The 13,771-nt window shown below is 44.0% G+C and overlaps 1 protein-coding gene across 1 annotated transcript in view; it reads left to right on the top strand.

The window, feature by feature from the left end:
• PHEX (phosphate regulating endopeptidase X-linked) overlaps positions 1–13,771 on the top strand; it is a 203,805-nt gene that overhangs the window by 94,060 nt on the left and 95,974 nt on the right. The gene's annotated exons all lie outside the window — the stretch shown is intronic.

Below are 13,771 nucleotides of genomic sequence, written 5' to 3'. Positions count from 1 at the left end.
TTCTTAATGGATGCTGCTCTTCAGGTGGGAGACTGAACTTAGGAGCATTTCTTCTTTAGAGAGGCATTTTTGAAACTTACTGATGATAGCAATCACCTGGGGTGCCTGGACTGTGTCTAGCTTTCTGGGCTCCTCCCTAGCAAGGTCTGATTTAGTGGATTGAGGGTGCAGTCTGAACATCTGTGATTTTAACAAGTCTCCTTGGTGGTGCTTATCCTTAGGCAGGCTTCGAGTCCTCTGCTTAGAGTCATACTGAGTCATGCTGAGCACAACATTTTTTGCATTATGGTCAAGGAACAAAGAGGGAGAGGGTTTTCAGAGCAGGGAAAATACTCTGTATGATACCATAATGGTGGATACATATCATTATACATTTGTCCAAACCTATAGAATGTGCAGCACCGAGAGTGAACCATAATGTAAACTATGGACTCTGGGTGATAATGGTGTGTCAATGCAGGTTCATAGATTGTAACAAATGTCCCACTCTGGTGGGAGATGTTGATAATGGGGGAGGTTGTGCATGCGTGGGGGCCGGGATTATATAGGAACTCTGTACTTTCTGCTCAATTTTGCTGTGACCCTAAAACTGCTCTAAAAAAGTCTATTAAAGAAGAAAAGAGGTCAACATTCTGGGAATGCTTAGCCTTGTTTAATGGAGAATGTGCAGAGGTTTAGCACAGATATTTTGTAGAGCTTTAATACTCCCGAGGTGGATAAATATGGCCATAGATATTTTTGTCAATAGACACGGAAAGACTGTTCAGTGTTTCATAGTGAGGAAAGAACTTGGGTGGCAGTGTTGGGGGTGGGGGCATGGTGTTGGAGGAAGACAGGGTAAGTTTGATTTTTTTCCCCTTTGAGAACCTGTCAGAGCTGTCTTAAGTCATGTAAGGCACAAGCTGTTGAAGGCAGGAGCATGCGGGCTGTGATGATAGATGGTAGATGAAACTTGGTGCACCAACATACAGTTGTTGTTGTTTGAACGCTTCATTTATTTGCTGGGCTAGCTTATGATATCTGGAACAGAGCAAGTCTTGCACTGGGCAGTTGAGAGCCCAGCAAACTGGGGACTCTTGATCCTAGCCTGACCCCTTGTGGACTGAGGGCCACCGGCGTGGAGGGTGGGGTGGAGTGGTGAGTAGTGTGCATGTTATGAATGGATGGATACCAGGGGAATGCTCTGAGGACCCTAGTCAGTTTTTTGAAAAGTATGGCTGGTGATTGCCTTAGGGGGATCTTCTGGGTTGCATAAGGGAGTGGTTGCTTTTCAGTTGGGCCTTCTAGGCAAGTAGCCATGGGTCCTTCCTGAAGGAGGATTATTCCCAGTCCTTCTAATATTAGACACATTCTTCTTTGCTCCCTGAGTTACTCTCGAGTCTTATATTTTTTTTCAAGGAGAGCCCTCACTTTTTCTTCTAAAAGTACTCTTTGAACGCTCCACTGTCTTTGAGCTGAGTTCAACCTGCCAGGAACTCAAACTAGTTCCTCGACAGGTGCAAATATCAAAGGTAGTTGTCCTGCTGGAAGTCACCAGGTTCCCTGAGTATATCTTGAATTTCAGACTTCAGAGCAGTTCCTTTGTTTTTTTTAAATTTAATATTCTTTAACATCTTTATTGGAGTATAATTGCTTTACATTGTTGTGTTAGTTTCTGCTGTATAGCAAAGTGAATGAGCTATATGTATACAGATATCCCCATATCCCCTCCCTCTTGCGTCTCCCTCCCACCCTCCCTATCCCACCCCTCTAGGTGATCACAGAGCACCGAGCTGATCTCCCTGTGCTGTGCGGCTGCTTCCCACTAGCTATCTGTTTGACGTTTGGTAGTGCATATATGTCCATGCCACTCTCTCACTTCATCCCAGCTTACCCTTCCCCCTCCCCATGTCCTCAAGTCCATTCTCTATGTCTCCATCTTTATTCCTGTCCTGCCTCTACGTTCTTCAGAACCATTTTTTTTTAAGATTCCATATATATGTGTTAGCATACGGTATTTGTTTTTCTCTTTCTGACTTATTTCACTCTGTATGACAGACTCTAGGTCCATCCACCTCAGTACAAATAACTCAATTTCGTTGCTTTTTATGGCTGAGTAATATTCCATTGTATATGCCACATCTTCTTTATCCATTCATCTGTTGATGGACACTTAGGTTGCTTCCATGTCCTGGCTATTGTAAATAGAACTGCCATGAACATTGTGGTACATGACTCTTTTTGAATTATGGTTTTCTCAGAGTATATGCCCAGTAGTGGGATTGCTGGGTCGTATGGTAGTTCTATTTTTAGTTTTCTAAGGAACCTCCGTACTGTTCTCCATAGTGGCTGTATCAATTTACATTCCCACCAACAGTGTAGGAGGGTTCCCTTTTCTCCACACCCTCTCCAGCATTTGTTGTTTGTAGATGTTTTGGTGATGGCCATTCTGACTGGTGTGAGGTGATACATCATTGTAGCTTTTTTTTCTTTTTTAAAACTAATTAATTTATTTTTGGCTGTGTTGGGTCTTTGTTGCTGTGCGTGGGCTTTCTCTGGTTGCGACGAGCGGGGGCTACTCTTCATTGCGGTGCACGGGCCTCTCATTGCGGTGGCTTCTCTCGTTCCAGAGCACGGGCTCTAGGCACGTGGGCTTCAGTAGTTGTGGCACGTGGGCTCTAGGGCTCAGGTTCAATAGTTGTGGCGCACGGGCGTAGTTGTTCCGCGGCATGTGGGATCTTCCTGGACCGGGACTCAAACCCGTGTCCCCTGCATTGGGAGGCGGATTCTTAACCACTGCGCCACCAGGGAAGTCCCCCATTGTAGTTTTGATTTGCATTTCTCTGATGATTAGTGATGTTGAGCATCCTTTCATGTGTTTGTTGGCAATCTGTATATCCTCTTTGGAGAAATGTCTGTTTAGGTCTTCTGCCCAGTTTTGGATTGGGTTGTTTGTTTTTTTGATATTGAGCTGCATGAGCAACTCGTATATTTTGGAGATTAATCCTTTGTCAGTGGCTTCGTTTAGAGCAGTTCCTTTAATGAAAGGTGATAAAGAGGGAATGTTGTCTATGAATTTCCGGCAGTTCTCCAAAGCAAGTCGGGCTCTGGACCCCAGAAGCTGTGGGTTTTCTTTTTCCAAATTAAATGAACATGGAGATCTGGAAATGACCTCTGGGTGGAGCTCATAGCACTCACAAAGACGGCTAGAGAGCTGAAGGCTCTTATGCAGCTTTCTGCTATGGGGTTGTTTTCGAAAAATTATTTTTTTCTTGCCCTTTTTCTAGGCTGTCCTTGATTTGATTGCCTTTTAATAGTCAACATGAAAGGAGAGGCTCTACCTAATAATTTCTTGAATCTTAGATGGAAATCTCTGACTATCTTAGGGCTTTGTCTTTCTGATACTGAGTAGCCCCTGCATTAAGACAGGATTTGCCTGCATTTGAAGTGGAGGTGAATAATTCGCCTGCTCTTCTGGTATGACTTGGCACTGTTCTTAGGGCATGTGTTGTATCCAGTATATCACCCAGGCGGAAGATTTCTCATCAGTAATAGTGCCCACAGTGGGCCAGCGCTGAGTCACTTGGCAACCCATTGGGAAAGCTGGAAGAATGTTGCAATTTGTGAGAGGAAGAAGCTTTCCTTTCTCTCACAGTCAGGCTCTGGTCTGCAGCTAATTACAGTGCCTCCTGAAGGGTATTGACCTCAGCATCCCCTAGTGACCTGCCTCCTGAACAGGGAGGGTCCAGATGCCTGCAGTGGGCTGAGGCCTAACACCCTGGCTTTTGTGGTGGTTACTCCAGTCTCAGAATGGAAGCGTGGGCATGTGGCCTTGTCGTTCTCTTTGCTAAGGGTGATTACTGTAAAAGATAAACAAGGATGCCTCTGCTTCCGTGAATGAAGGGTAGATGTGTTATCTCTATCTCCCTGCCTTTCCCCTCTCATTTCTCAGGAGGTCATGAGTAGTTTTGTGTTGTGAAACCAACAGTGTAGGTTTCGAACTGGAAATTTAGTCTGGTCAAATAAGCACCAATTTTTGTTTAGGATTCTATGTTCCCTGCAAGCATATTCTCTTATTATAAACAAGCAGCAAAGGACAGGAGGCCTGTTAATTTTTCCTGGCTGTTGTAGCTGTTGAATGAGTGTAAGGTGATACAAACTATTTTGGGGGGTATCTTCTAGAAGGTTTGCCTTTTCCAGAACAGAGTAGGAGGGTCTCAAGGTCACTACACTACGTAATGATTGTGAGGCCTGGCAGGAAGGGATGCAGCACTGCCTTTGGCTGCCCTGGTGGTGGGCACCAGGCTTGTGCTGATGAGCTCTGTGTCAGATCAGGAGGAACTCGGCTGGTGCCCAGCTGGATTCGATTCTGTAGCCAAAAGCTGGATTCTTTCTAAAATATTTGTTTGTGCTCTTTGCCCCTGTGACCTTTGTTTGCCAGGCCACCCCTAGAGAAAAAGACCCTGATGGAACTCCTAGGAAGGCAGCATCCTCAGGATGCTGTGAGTGGCCTTAACCTTAGCCATAGCAGGTACAGAGGGTTCCCAAGAAGGCTGTCTCATGGTCCCATCCACCTGAGTATGTGACTCCAGGCACATGCTTTGGGTGAGGTGGGAAGAGTTTTCCTACAGAGGGCCAAGCAGAAATTTAGCTCACCTCTTCGGCTTTGTCTCTGTTGGGCAGGGAAAATAACCTTTCCTTCCATCCTTCTAAGTTCTTAACTTGGGTCCATGTAACAAAAGATAGATTAACAAGAGAAAAGCAAACAAGTTCACTAACAGGTATATCTCATACACATGTGAGAGAAACTCAGAGAAATGAGTAACTCAGAGAAGTGGCTTAGAACTCCGGCTTATATGTCATCTAAACCAAAGGGCAATAAATTTGTAGAGAAAGAAGAAGAAAAAGGGAAAGTAGTTTTAGACTTCCAAAAGTGGCAGATGGTGGGAATGTAAATATATGGGAAACTGGTGGTAGATACAGGCTAGTTAGTTGTTATGTAGATTCCTCTGCTGCCGTCTCCAGACCTATAAGGTCTAAAGTTGTCTCAGTGATTCACTTTTGTCCTCCCTCATAGAGAGGGGAGGAGGGACAGCTTTGAAAATTTATGTCCTTTTAGGCAAATTGGGAGAGAGCAGGAGCTTTCCTTGTATCCACTGCTTCTCAGTTGTCTTCAGCTCAAAATAATTTTTATGTCAAAGAGGCATATTTTGGGGTGTAATTCTGGTTTCCTTTATCTTTAAGCTCTGCCCAGCCCTAGGTGTTGGATTTGCCCCAGGTATCCAGCATGGACCAACCATGTTGGTGTCCTGCCCACATCTGAGCCCAGTGGTTCTCGGGCTGTGCTTCTAGACCACCAGCAGCAGCCGCCTCCCTGGGGACTCATTAGAGATGCAGATTTTCAGGACCACCCTGACCCGGTGCGCTTGAGGGGGCACTGACTGCCCTTGCCATCACCATTTCACTACACACCTGTCTGACTTCAGCTGCCAGCACCCGCATTTTCCCCAACAGCTTTCTCTTCCCGCTGGCGCGTGCTAGGCCACTCGCCCAGAGGGCCCAAAGGTCCGGGAAGTGAGCACAACCCAGTGATTGATGGGAGTTGCCCTAGCCCCCTCCTCCCTCGAGTGTGTTCTGTCCAGGCTCCCGGAGTTTCCCCAGTGGGGTAAGCGCTAGTTGCTCACACTGACAGCTGGCTCCATAAGATCCCCTTTGATGACTGCCTGTCTTTCTCTGCTCACCTCCCCAGTCCCCTACCAGTGTTTGGTGTCTCTTTCACGTCCCAGATGAAGTGCTTGCACTCCAGTCCTTGTCTCGGATCTGTACCTGGGGGCTCCCCAACTAGGACACAGCCTCTGGGGTGTGACTTTTCCCGTCCTTCCTCTCCTTAAGGTGACAATGCATTTCACTGCATCTGGATGCTAGCAGCGCTTCAGCAAATTCAATTCCACAGACTTTTCCAGAAGCAACAGCGTGCCAGGTACTGGACTAGGAGCTGCGTGTTCAGGGGTGATCAGTTGCAGTCCCGTTTCTGCAGGGGTTTCCACACTGCTAGGAGAGCACAGCAGTGACACGGGTTCTGAGAAGATGAGGAGAAGTCTTAATGTGATGGAGACACGGACTGGTCCTGGGGTTCTAGAGGAGCCCAAGCACCCTGTGTGAGGGCACCTGGCTTGCGGGGCCCACTCTGCCACCTCGCTCTTCCTTGTCACAGCCCTTGTCCCTGCAGCCTGTGAGCATGGCTTCTGCTGGCTCTTCCTTACTTATTAATCCCAACAACTTTGCATCCAGCTGTCACTTTCCCTTGGTACCTTCACTTCTGCTTCGTCTCATGTATTCCTTTTAAATTGCTTTGTAGAAGAAAAGAAAGGGAAGGGCTTGTGTCAAACTGTGTCCTGCCCTTGCCTGTGACAGATTCAAGGCTGTTTGTGTAGGTGCTTAAGAATGCAGTCACCCCAGTTCCTGCATCCACGCCAGCGCTCACCTAGGAACACACAGGGACTGACAAAATAACATGTGAACCATCTTTCAGGCTCCCCCCCCCACTCCCTCTGCATCTCTTGCTTACACTTCCCGCCATCTTGAGCTTGCCGGCACTCTCTGGCTCTGTGTCTCTCCGTCTCTCTCACATGCACAGACAGGCCAAGGTAGTGGCCTTCACACTTGTATCTCCTCTCCCTCACTGACCCCAACAGGAAGTACAGTTACAGAAGCTTACAGACTCTGGAGAAAGACTGCCTAGACTCAGAGCCAATGTCTACCACTTATTAGCTGTATGATCCTTTGGAAATTACTTAACCTTTCTGACCCTCAGTTTTCACATCTGTAAAATGATGAGATTAGTACCTACCTCAGAGATTTGTTATGAGGAGTTATATACTTCAAGTATTTAGAAGAGCGCCTGGAGCGTGAGAAAGGCTCTCCAAGTGTGTTCAACTGTTTCTTCCAAACTCTTGTCCTGTGCAGGAGGGGAGACTTTGTCCGCACTGACTGGTGAGAGATGCTAAGTGAGGTTCTGTGTGTCTGGGTCATTGTGTTTTCCTCTGGGCTAGGAAGGTAGATGACGTAAGACCACAGTCTCTGAGGTCCCCCTTAGCCTTTAGGTGCTTTGATGCTTTTTGTCAGAACACGGTCCTCCTTATATATCATCCCCGCCCCACCCCTGCAGGGCAGCCCCTCCTGAGAGGGTGATGGGAGGGGGGGTACCTTGCTTTTCTCTGTGGAGTTTGGATTTTCTTGTTTTAAACAAATTCAGTGTTGTCTTTGTGATATACCTTTTAAATACCAAAGCAAATATTTGGTGTAAGTAGCAGTTTGCTGCACATAGTTATCAGAGGCATATTATACCTGATACCTTGTTGGAGTGAGGTTACTTTAATCAAGTTTCGGTGTTCTAGATAGAGCCTCAAGGAAATGTTGTTTTGGGCAGTGTTGTAGGTCATTGGTTCTCATACTCGAGGTGCATTGGCACCATCTGGAGGGCTTGTTAAAACATAGATTGCCAGGCCTCACCCCCCAGAGTTTCTGAGTCTGTAGCTCTGAGTTGGGGCCTGGGAATTTACATATCTGACAAGTTCTTGGCGATGCTCTTGGTCTGAGGCCAACACTTTGAGAGCTCCGGGTTATTAGAGGTGAAAGCTCCTTTACACCAAGGTTGTATTGCTTGAACTAGCTGATGTTTATTAAGTGACTACTTCCCTCACCCCTTACAGGAATTCCTTACAGGAATCCCTGTTCACCATCTCTCACGGGGGAGTGCCCTGAGTGAGTACTGGGACACTCCGAACCCAACCAGGCCACCCACCAGTGTTGCTCCAGCTGATAAAAAGCCCTTCTTGTTACAGATCCAAAGGCTCCTTCTTGGTCACTTCCACCCGTTGACTCCATGTCTGTCCCCAGGAACTATGCAGAATATATCTTCCACATAAAAGTCCTTCCAGTATTTGAAGATGTTTAAATGTTTTTCTATTTCAGACAAAACGTCTCTAATGTTCCTCATTAAATTAACAAGCATTATATGCCAGGCTAGATGTTCTAAATGCTTTACAAATATTAACTACATCAATGCCATGATATCTGTGTGAGGTTGGTCAAATCGTTTCATTTTACAGATGAGAAAACTGTAGCACAGAGAGGGCAAGTAGGCTTGCTCAAGGTCACACAGTCAGTAGGTGGAAGAGCTGGGACTTAATCCCTAGCAGTGTGGTTTCAGAGTCTGTGCTTTTATCCACAGTGCCAGTGGGTCTCTAAGTGTGATCCTCAGACCAGCAGCATCGACATCACCTAGGAACTAGCTAAAAGTGCAGCTTCTTGGCCCCATCCCAGATCTATAGAATTAGAAACTCTGGGAGGAGACCCAAGAATCTGCATTTTAATAAGCCCTCTGAGTGATTCTCATGCCACCAAAGTGTGGGAATCACTTCTTTCCTGCTGTGGTTCTGATGCCTCATCCTGCTGGCTGCTCTCCAGGTTTTCAACATCTTTTTTTAAAGCTCAAGTTCAAAGCTGAACACAGTATTCTAGATATAGTTCAACTCACACAGCACAATGGGAATATTATTACTGCCTTTGTTTTGCATACAAATTATTTTAGAAATCCGAAGTTTATATTATGGCTATCTTTTCTCCTCAGCCATGTCACTGTTGGCTCATAACGAATTTACAGTCAGTTAATTTCTAGGTCTTTTTTTTAATCCCACAGGAACTGTCAGTAAGCCCTGTTGCTCCAGTCGTAAACTTGGCGTTTCGTTTAAACCCTCATCCCAGAACTTCACATTAATTCTTATTAAAAATCCATTTAGCTTTGGTCATGGCTCTGATTTTAAAAAAGTATATGTTTCTGGGTCTCCTGTGTGTTTATTAGTTTTGCTACAAAAATCTATGCTCATTAAAGAAAATCTCCAAGGTAGAGTATAAAAGTAGAAAGAAAAAAAATCAATACTAGTCCCATCACCCAAACATAACCACTGGTAACATTTTGATGTATTACTTTGTTTTTTTCCCTATACGTAGGCTTGAATAACCCTATATATATAAATTTGATTCCTTCTTTTTTCTCTTTTATATTTTAAACATTTCTCCTCTTACTACATAATCTTTTTTTTAAAATAAATTTATTTATTTGTTTACTTTTGGCTGCATTAGATCTTTGTTGCTGTGCGCGGGCTTTCTCTAGTTGTGGTGAGCGGGGGCTACTCTTCATTGTGGTGTGCAGGCTTCTCATTGTGGTGGCTTCTCGTTGTGGAGCACCAGCTCTAGGCATGCGGGCTCAGTAATTGTGGCACTCGGGCTCAGTAGTTGTGGCTTGCGGGCTCTAGAGCTCAGGCTCAGTAGTTGTGGCTCACAGGCTTAGTTGCTCCGCGGCATGTGGGATCTTCCCGGACCAGGGCTCAAACCCGTGTCCCCTGCATTGGCAGGCAGATTCTTAACCACTGTGCCACAAGGGAAGTCCCTATTACATAGTCTTTATAAAAGAATTTTCACTGTTATTGCGTAGTCTTCCAGTGGTTATACAGGAGATTACTTAATCATTTCTCCATAGTTGGGTATTTAGGTTGTGCTATTATTGATATTACTATGATAAACATCTTGTGCATACTGCTTTCCTCCAAAATTTAGGACTAATTCCATAGAATGGCATCTCAAAAGACCTTTAAAAATCTCAAGTCTGTCATTCAGTATCTCCACCTTTATATCATTCATAATTTGATAAGTCCACTTTTTTTTTTGTCCATGCTGCACAGCTTGCAGGATCTTAGTTCCCCAACCACGGAATGAACCTGGGGCCATGGCAGTGAAAGCATCGAGTCCTAATCACTGGACTTCCAGGGAAGTCCCAGATAAATCCACTTTTTGGTTTAATTATTTTTCTGGGTTATTAATGAGCACGCTCACACAGTAGAACTGGAATCTCCCTATTGGCTCATCCTTTGGAGATTCCTTCCAGAGTTATCTATTGAGGACATTCATGGAGAACCTGCCCTGTGACAGGTCTTTTGTTAGATGCCTAGCAATTCACTAACCAGTGGATTTTTAGTCCAGTTATTCTACTTTGAACAACTTCATGGAACTGTCATCCGATTTATCCATTTTGCCTGCAAGGAGATCATGAGACATTTAGCAGTGCCTTGATATGATACAGTTACACTATATTTAGAGTATTCCTTGATTTTCTAATTTATTGTTCTATTTAAAAAGTGGGAACTTGAGGGAATTGAACATTCATTGGGTTCCCATTCTTTCTAAGGTCCTGTGTTATCCTCAGTGGAGATTACATTATTCCATGGGTTATAGCCAGCTATTCAGACTCCCAAACCAGAAATCTCAATTTTACTTCCCAGCCAACTGGAAGCACTCGAATCCTGTTGAGTCTTTCTTCCAAAAAGCTTTCAAATCTTTACCATTTCTGTTTCATAGTTCTTTCCTCCCCTAGCTTCTCCTCCTTTTTTCCATTTTATGTTGAGGTAGAATTCACATAACATAAAATGAAGCATTTTAAAATGTACAATTCAGTGGCACTGACTACTTTTACAGTGTTGTGCAAACACCCCCTTTGTCTAGTTCCAGAGCATTGTCATCATCCTACAAGGAAACTTCATACCCAGTAAGCAGTCACTCCTCATTTGTCTTCCCCCAGCTTCAGGCAACCACCAATCTGCCTTCTGTCCAAGAATTCACCCATTCTGGCTATTTCATATAAATGTGACCTTTTGTGTCTGGCTTCTTTCACTTGGCATGACGTCTTCTAGATTCATCCATGTTGTAACATACATCCTCTCATCCTTTTTAGTCCATTTCCCCACTTGTAGTCTTGGAAAGAGAAAAACAAACCATTTTAGAATTTCTGATAGTGAGGTCTTTCCTGTCTTCTCTGAACTTTTGAAATGGCATCATAGTGTTTATTTATAACTAAAAAACTGTTCGCCCAAAATACAGATTACTGCATTGAACTGACCCCTGTAAGGGAAGAGCTGTGGTCTCTGGTTCACTCTTGTGTGCTCAGAATCCAACATAGCTTCCCTTCTTTGGCCACTGGGCAGACCTTAGTAAGAATCACGGCTCCACCAAGCACATAGGCAAGATGCACATTTTGGGGGGCCTCAGTTTCCTTACCCATGAAATGAGTACAAATATACTACTGTTTTCACAGAGTGGGAGGATTTAAACAAGTAATGTATGTCCAGTGACTAGCAAAGAGCAAATGCTCAGTATTAGTAAGATGACATGTTCATTTTCCCCAAGTTTCCTCTTATTTATCCTCACCAAATGACGTAATGCTGCATGAAAGTCTCCTAAAATTGGGAGAGAAAAGCTGATGCCAATTACATTAGTTTCTTTGGGGTGGAGGTACAAAATGGACTTTTGTTAACGTTCACTCTGTTCAGTTTTTTTTAACGTCTTTGTTGGAGTATAATTGCTTTACAATGGTGTGTTAGTTTCTGCTTTATAACAAAGTGAATCAGCTATACATATACATATATCCCCATATCTCTTCCCTTTTGTGTCTCCCTCCCTCCCACCCTCCCTACCCCACCCCTCTAGGTGGTCACACAGCACTGAGCTGATCTCCCTGTGCTATGCGGCTGCTTCCCACTAGCTATCTATTTTACATTTGGTAGTGTATATATGTCCATGCCACTCTCTCACTTTGTCCCAGCTTACCCTTCCCCCTCCCCGTGTCCTCAAGTCCATTCTCTAGTAGGTCTGTGTCTTTATTCCCATCCTGTCCCTAGATTCTTCATGACCATTTTTTATTTTTAGATTCCATATATATGTGTTAGCATACGGCATTTGTTTTTCTCTCTCTGTCTTACTTCACTCTGTATGAGAGACTCTACGCCCATCCACCTCACTACAAATAACTCAATTTCATTTCTTTTTATGGCTGAGTAATATTCCATTGTATATATGTGCCACATCTTCTTTATCCATTCATCCGATGATGGACACTTAGGTTGTTTCCATCTCCGGGCTATTGTAAATAGAGCTGCCGTGAACATTGTGGTACATGACTCTTTTTGAATTATGGTTTTCTCAGGGTATATGCCCAGTAGTGGGATTGCTGGGTCATATGATAGTTCTATTTTCAGTTTTTTAAGGAACCTCCATACTGTTCTCCATAGCGGCTGTATCAATGTACATTCCCACCAACAGTGCAAGAGGGTTCCCTTTTCTCCACACCCTCTCCAGCATTTATTGTTTGTAGATTTTTTGATGATGGCCACTCTGTTCAATATTTTAAAACATGTTGTTATGGAAAATTTTAAATGTACACAAAAGTGTACGTAACAAACCCACAAGTTCTTATTACCCAGCCTCACCAGTGAGCAATCTTTGCTGTTTTGATTTCATCTTTTCCCCACCCCACCTGTTTTTATGCTTGAGAATTCTCAAGCTCATGTCAGATATCATTTTTTTAATAAATTTATTTTATTTTGTTTATTTTGGGCTGCATTGGGTTTTCGTTGCTGCACGTGGGCTTTCTATAGTTGCAGCGAGCGGGGGCTACTGTTCGTTGCGGTGCGCAGGCTTCTTCTTGTGGTGGCTTCTCTTTTGTGGAGCACGGGCTCTAGGTGTGCAGGCTCAGTAGTTGTGGCTCGCGGGCTCAGTAGTTGTGGCACACGGGCTTCGTTGCCCCACGGCATGTAGGATCTTCCCAGACCAGGGCTCGAACCCGTGTCCCCCGCATTGGCAGGTGGATTCTTAACCACTGCACCACCAGGGAAGTCCCGTCAGATATCATTTTACTATAAACATTTCATTATGTATCTTCAACAGTTAAGGATAAAAAAAAAAAAAACAACTAACCACAGTACCCATAACTTACCCATCAATATTAACAGCAATACCTGTATTCTGTCTGCTTTCTGTAATTATCTCAGAAATGTTTGTTTATTTTTTTTAAACAGTTGGTTCAAGTTGGTATCCAAACAAGGTGTACATATTGCAGTTAATGGGTCTGTCTTTTAAGGCTTTAAAAGTTTTAAGAGTGCCCCTCCCCTTTTATCCATGAAATTTATTTGTTGAAGAAATTCTGACATTTGTCTGGTAGAGTTTTCAGCACTGCTGAGTTGGCTGATGATATACTATTGTTGTCTTTTAACATGTTCTTCTGTCCCTCACATTTTCCGTATATTGGTAGTTCAGCCTAGAGGTTTGATTAGATTCAGGTTCAATTTTCTTTTGGCATAAAGACGTCATGGGCAGTGCTGTGTGCTTCCTGTGCAGCCCTCCAAGAGGCACATGGTGCTGTGTTGTCCCACTTCCACCGAAAATGTTGATTAGTGGGTTCAGGTATTCTCAGATTGATCCTTCCTTTTTAACTTACCCATCAACCTTTCACCATAGGCCGTGGTCCTCTTTCTTGACTGTGCCTTCATATCACCCCCAGGGAGCTTAAAACATCCAAATGCTCAGGCCACACCCCAGACCAATGACATCAGACTTTCTGGGGGTGAGACCCAGGCATCAGTATTTAAAGTTCCCCAGGAGATAGAAATATGCAGCCAGGGTTGGAAACTACTGTTTTAATCGTTTAAGCGGTCATTGATAATATATTGCATAGATACATGTGTTCATTAGGGATTGCAACGGGTGATTTTCTAGTTCTATCATTCTTTCTGCATATATTAGCTGGAATATTTCTATAAAAAAGGATCTTCTCTCATAAACCACTTGATTACGCTGACATACAGCTTATACTGATATAAACTGCTGAAAGGCAGCATAAATGTCCTTTTATTTATTGATTTTCACAATGAGTTGGTGCCCTAGTGCTTCCAAAGGTACCAAA

The sequence above is a fragment of the Tursiops truncatus genome, chromosome X, assembly GCF_011762595.2.
Source record: "Tursiops truncatus isolate mTurTru1 chromosome X, mTurTru1.mat.Y, whole genome shotgun sequence".
In the NCBI taxonomy this organism is placed as follows: Eukaryota; Metazoa; Chordata; class Mammalia; order Artiodactyla; family Delphinidae; genus Tursiops; species Tursiops truncatus.
Note: the sequence above shows the minus strand (reverse complement) of the source record. Positions and strands in the feature narration are given on the sequence as shown.